The following is a 6,284-nucleotide window of genomic DNA, read 5'->3' on the forward strand; positions in this document are numbered from 1 at the left end:
TGACTTCTTTTCTGTTTCTTGAATAAAGTGTTTTTTCCCCTAATATTTGAACTTGGGTGAACTCATCATACAGTTTTCCTACCTCTTAACCTATGTTTAAATGTAACAGTTTGGCAACTTTTGATAATATTGGACATTGTCTGAATACTGACTTAAGGCAATGTTAAAAAGTCTGTAACTTTCTGTGCTTAGCTCAGGCCATCTAAGTAGTGGTGTATAAATGTTTATACTCATGATACATCTTTCTGTCATGTGAAATTGCTTTCTTTTGGTGAAGGATTAAAATGTGCCAGAATCAACACTTTATACCTTTGAAACTGAATGGCTAATGAACTCACTGATCTATAGTAGCCAAAACAGTTCTTGATTTACTCTAAGTTTCACTTTGATTTTGCAGATTATATTCATTCAGTCCAGAGCAACTAAGAAAAAAAGATCTAATAACAAAACAACAAAATCTTCATACACAATTATATACCTGAAGAAATTCTGCCATTGCTAAATACAAGTGTGGTTCTCTACCTTTAGATCCTGATAGGGTACCCCAGCTTCAAAAACAGAGCTGTACTTCCACAGTATTTTGTAATGCTGTAGTATTCAGAAATCAAAATATTTAACTGTAAGACTCATGCAGCATTAGAGAAGTCTACACAAACTACGGTACCCTAGAGCCCACTCATAATTTGAGAGTGTGTTCCCTGATCTGGCTGCTTGATAGTTCTTAACTAGGCAGAGGGAGGGATGCCTGGGTGGCTCAGTCAGTTAAGCGTCAACCTTTGGCTCAGAGGTCATGATCCCAGGGTCCTGGGATGGAGTCCCGCATCGGGCTCCCTGCTCAGCGGTGAGCCTGCTTCTCCCTCTTCCTGCCATTCCCCCTGCTTGTGCTCTGTCTCTCTGACAAATAAATAAATAAAATCTTAAAAAAAAAAAAAAACTAGGCAGAGGGAAATGTTCTATAGTGAAGAGAACATTTTTATTTTGTAACCTGTGCACACGGAGAAATAATAAAGAATAATATCCAGCAAAAGAACTGTAGCTGTAATACTGACCTAGGAATCAGGCATTAGAAAAACACATCTATAAAATGAGTGTGAAGTTCTCTTATCCCTCAGAAGTGTATCGATGCTTATCTGTATAGATCTTATCTGGGGCACCCAGGTGGCTCAATCAGTTAAGCATCGGACTCTTTGGTTTCGGGTCAGGTCCTGATCTCAGGGTCCTGAGACGAGCCTGGTGTCAAGCTCTGCGCTCAGTGTGGAGTCTGCTTGTCCCCCTGCCCCTCTCCCTGCTCACGAGCTCACTCTCTCAAATAAATAAAATCTTCAAGAAATACATAAAGATCCGTGTCTCCTTAAATGGCAGTTTTGCTTTTAAAAGAAATTCTGTACCATTTTGGGGAGGGTGGTGTGTGCCTGGGTCGGTATGTCCCAGCTGCTCGTCACATAAGGCTGTCTAGAATCTGGTTTCAGTCGTCTGCGTTTGGCATCTGGGGTTCAGGCCTTCTAGCACCTCGGTATTTCAAGTCCAGATGCACAGACAGCGAGGATTAGTGTGTGCGTGTGTTTAATGTCACTATGCTGTCTGTAACTCAAGTTACCTCTATCCACAGTGGCTTATAGTTATGTCAGAAAAAGAAAAAAAATGAGTTCACTTTCCATTGAAGATGATAAAAGCAAACAAGTTAAGAAAAATGTTTTAAGACCCACTCAGGCTTTTGTTTTCTTAACATGGTAAGCACAGCCACTGTGGTACTTAAAATACAGATGTCTTTCATTCTGCTTAACCTCAATCTGTTGTTTTAGGTGGCTGATCTGTTCCTTCAGTAGCACCTGTTGGTGTTAGAAGTGCACCCCAGGGTTGGAAGACACGCAGGAGGGCATGTGTTGTGGCCGCCAGTTTACGATTATATTCAGCTGCAGTGATTCCTGACCCCACCCAGTTATTCATACTTCACGGTTTGCATGTTTATATGAGAAAGGAAATGTGGCTCTCAACCCTCAAGCAAGTAGAAACTCTTCACTCTAATACTGCTTTATGATGTAAAAGTACTTTTCTTTTCCTTCCTTCCTCCCTTCCTCCCTCCTTTCCGTGAGGAGGTATGAAGATCTCCATTTCACAGATGAGGAAGATCAAGCTTCAAAGGTCAGTAATGGCCAGGGACACAAAGCTAGTAAGTGGCAGCATCACAGCTGGGGCCTAAACCAGCTTTCACATCCCCTTCGCTGTGCCTCACAGTGCACATTTTGCACTGCTGTGGATGTGGCGGAATAAAAACACGTGAGGTCTAATAATTATACTAGTTAGTAATACATTCATCATTGATGGAAAACTGAGAACCTGCTGTTAAAGTGGATTTTGTTCTCTTGCCTAGTAACTGTAACCAGCATCAACACAACAATGGCTGAAATCAGACTGGTGGGTCCTCATACTCTTAAACATCTAGATTCCTAAGAAGAGAGGAATGGAGAAAGTACAGATGTGGAAAGAAATGAATTCTGCTAACAGGCTGATCAAATTTATCCAGGAAACTGTAATTAGGTGCAAGAGACTAGGTCACAAAGACATGGGGGCTCTTTCATCAAGCAGCCCCCCGTCTTGAGACGGATGCGGTTAGACCTTTACAAGCATCTGATAAACTCTGCGCTGTAATAGAGGTGTGGACCCGAAGCACGGGGCAGATAAGCCCCTTTCTTATGAAGAGTTAAGAGGTCTTGTTTATTAAGCAAGTTCACTCTAACCAAAACTGACTTTATAAAGAACTTAAGACTACGTTACATCATCAGCCAATAAGGGGCCACATCCTAGTTTTCTTGAGACTTGAGTTTTGAGTTGCAGAGACATTGTTCTGGTGACAGAGCCTTAAAGGCCCACTTTATGGTCATCAACATTTGACAAAGCTAGCTGATTGTACACTGCATCCTCTTCACTTTCGTAGCCAGAGACCTCGGTATTGCACTGTTTTTTTTGCACTGTTTTTTGCTGCTCTGTTGTCCCCTCAGATACAAAAGTTTGCAGACTCATCAGAGGGCTGCCTTGGAACACCTGGGAGGACCACGGATCTATCTGTGCATATTAGGCGGGTCATGCTTGGATTCTTTATCCTTACATTCAATGCCTAAATAGGTATTCAAAATTGATTTGTCAAATGAATAAATAGAAGGAGGACTGCCTAGTTCAGATTCAAAATCACACTCAAAACTTAATATGATTTCTGCTAGGCCACCACTGATTTCCTACTATAGATATTTTTTGCCCTAAAAATAGCCCCACGTTGACCTCCATGGTCTGACTCCCTCCGCTTTACACAGGCTATTCCATGGGACCCAGGTGCAGCTCAAAAATTCAAACCATTGGTGACCATGACACAGTGGTGTTCAATTCCCCTACGTTCTCTCTCAGCTCCTCATGTGCCTCCCCACCCCCAAATTATGGGCCAATCCCAAGGCTCAGTTCTCCTTCATGCCCTGCTCAACCTCCACTTCCCTTCTAAGAAGGCCTTCAATACCAGCTCCGACTGGCACCTCTGCCCAGGACCTCCCTCTCCCGCCCGAAGGCTCCCCGTGGCCCCACTCGTGCACCTGACTGCCAGCTCAAGCCTCTCACCTAGAAGTTCCACTGTCCCCAGCTCAACCGGTTTCTTTTTTCCTTTTATTTTTAAGGATTTTTATTTGACAGCACAAGCAAGGGGGAGCAGTAGGCAGAGGGAGAAGCAGGCTCCCTGCTGAGCAGGGATGCAGGGCTCCATTCCAGGACCCTGGGATCCTGACCTGAGCCCAAGGCAGACGTTTAACCGACTGAGCCACCCAGGCGCCCCTCTTTTTCTTTTCTTTTCTTTTTTTTTTTAAGATTTTTCCCAACTCAACCAGCTTAAAAACTAAATGTCAACCTCCTAGTAAAACCTGGTATATATCTAGCCACCACGGCTGAAACCCTCACGGTCTTCTCTTCCTCCTTCCTCTGTGCGACACAGAAGGCACCTCCCTCATACCTGGACAACCACCAGATCCTGTCCGTGTTCACACTTGCCATCTGTTCCTCATCTTTACTGCCACCAGCCTCGTGTCCAGGTGCCAGCAGCTCCTGCTTAAACTCTGCAAGGGCCTCCAGCTCGTCTTTCCCTAATTCCATTTCCCCACCACAAACAGTGCTGCCAGCTGGTACTGAATTTTCCTAAAGCACTGCTTTCGCCCCGTCCTCCCCACTAGTCAAAAACTCCCATGGGGCCTTACTGTCACGGTGAGCTCAGCATTTAGAGCCCTCACAGGCTTGCCGAAACTTGGCTTCTTAGCAACATCAGAACATCTGATAGTCAAATACCCAACAGGCACACCAAAACTCAGAAAAATTCGACATTTCAAAATAACTCATCACAGTAATCATGAAAAAAAACCCAAACTGTAAGGACTTTCTTATATTTATTTTATGGTTTATTGTTTTCAGTTGCAGAGAGGATGGGGCTGGGGTGTTTTGATTTGTAACCTTTTGGTGCTTGGGACCATGGAAGGTCTTACTCCTGTCATTCATGTCGCTCCTTCCGATAACACAGACCTCTTCTTCAGAAAGGCTGACCTGCTTTGACCTTGATATAATGCAGGATACCACAGTCGGCCTCACGTCAAAGATATTTGTACAGTTCATTTTCTCCAGTAATGTGTTAGTTAGCTGCTTGAGAGGAAGCACTGTGTCCATCATGTTACCTATTCGAGCGCTTGCCCCGTGGTAGGAAGGGGCTGTTCACAGAGTCAGTCTGCATTGAAGGTGACCTTAGAAACTGGTTTCACTGATCCGTGGCAGAATCGAGGCACCGTGTGGGGGAGTCCCTATCAACCCACAGGGAACACTGCCAAATTCCTGCTGCAAATAACTGAAAATTCACACTAACTTTCCCATAACCAACTTTCTGTAAAATCACTGAAAAGTCATTGCAAGTCCTAGTTTAGAAGCTTCTGGGGGCAGAATAATTACAAAGAGAAAAATGTTACTTCCTTTCCAAACAAATTCTGGGGGCATTTTTATATTGAGGGACTTCCCTACTGCTTGTCTTTTAAGTTTCTGATGGGTTTGTTTTGGCCTTGAAAAGAACTGCAGAAACCTGCAACGGAGGACAGATGGGAGCCTTACTTTCCTTGAAAGCCACACTCTTGCCCTCACGCTCCACTTCCATCCGAACTCCTCCCCCTCCTCCTAAAGGCCAACAACGAAGTCTGGGGTACATCCCGAGACAATCACACAGCTACGGGCCGTGGGCTTTTGCACTGACTCACCCCTCAGCAGTGTGGGCTGAAGCTAACTCAGATGCTGTCCTTTCCCAGCCACCCCATATTTAGCACCTGAAAGTTTCGGAAATGACTGAACATCTGAAACATTCTGCATGGCCTCTGGCATCCAGGGTGGGGCCCCTTCCCTGGTATGTGCCACCCCTTAGGTGGTGAGGCTGCAGGGCAGGATCAAGAACTGTCGTGATCTTCATTATTCTACGGCTTCCTGCCTACCTACCCACCCACGCACCCGGAGGGTCCCCTCTGGGGCTCAGGGGTTGGGATCTACGGGAAACCTCATCTTGGCAACCAGTCAGTAATAATAAAACAGAGGACTCCGCATTCCCAATTCAACACTTACCAAGAGAGGGTGTGGACACCCAAGGACACATGGTTCTGTGAGGTTTTCCTCCCACTCTGGTCTCCATTACTGCTAACCTCCCTGTCAACCACAACTGAACTGGTGTCATGCTATCTGTCTGTGCTTTGGCCTTGTCAGCAGTTTGTCTGCAGCCTCTGTCACCCTGTGAAATTCACGATCAGTGACACCAGGTCCGATGAACTCTGGTTGTCCAAGACTTGAAGACCCCCCAGATGGGGATTATCTCTTTCTGGATTCCCAGTGCCATTCCAAAACCATTTACTGATCATTCACTATGTGCACAGAAAGCCTCATGTCCTGGAGGGGAGGAGGGGTGGCTCAAGCAGGGGAGTCTGGCAGCAAGACAGGTGGAAACAAGCAGTCCTCCGTGATGCAGCCCAGGCTGGGAGCGCAGAGCACTGGGGGTGCAGGTGCAGAGCCCGTAGGGTGGGGAGATCATCTACTGGATGCCTGCTCACAACCCGCTCGGGGACAGGGCCTTCAGTGCACTGGGGCTAATACAATCTTCACAACACCCAATCAAGTAGATGCAATCACACCCATTTTAAGACGTGGAGACTGGAGCCCAAGATCACACCGCTGTCAAGTTATAAAGCTGATACAGAACCCAGACTCCTGCCACTAATAATCTGACTAAAGTTCTG

Source organism: Leptonychotes weddellii, chromosome 6 (assembly GCF_054177405.1).
Source record: "Leptonychotes weddellii isolate Sample4059 chromosome 6, ASM5417740v2, whole genome shotgun sequence".
Lineage (NCBI taxonomy): Eukaryota > Metazoa > Chordata > Mammalia > Carnivora > Phocidae > Leptonychotes > Leptonychotes weddellii.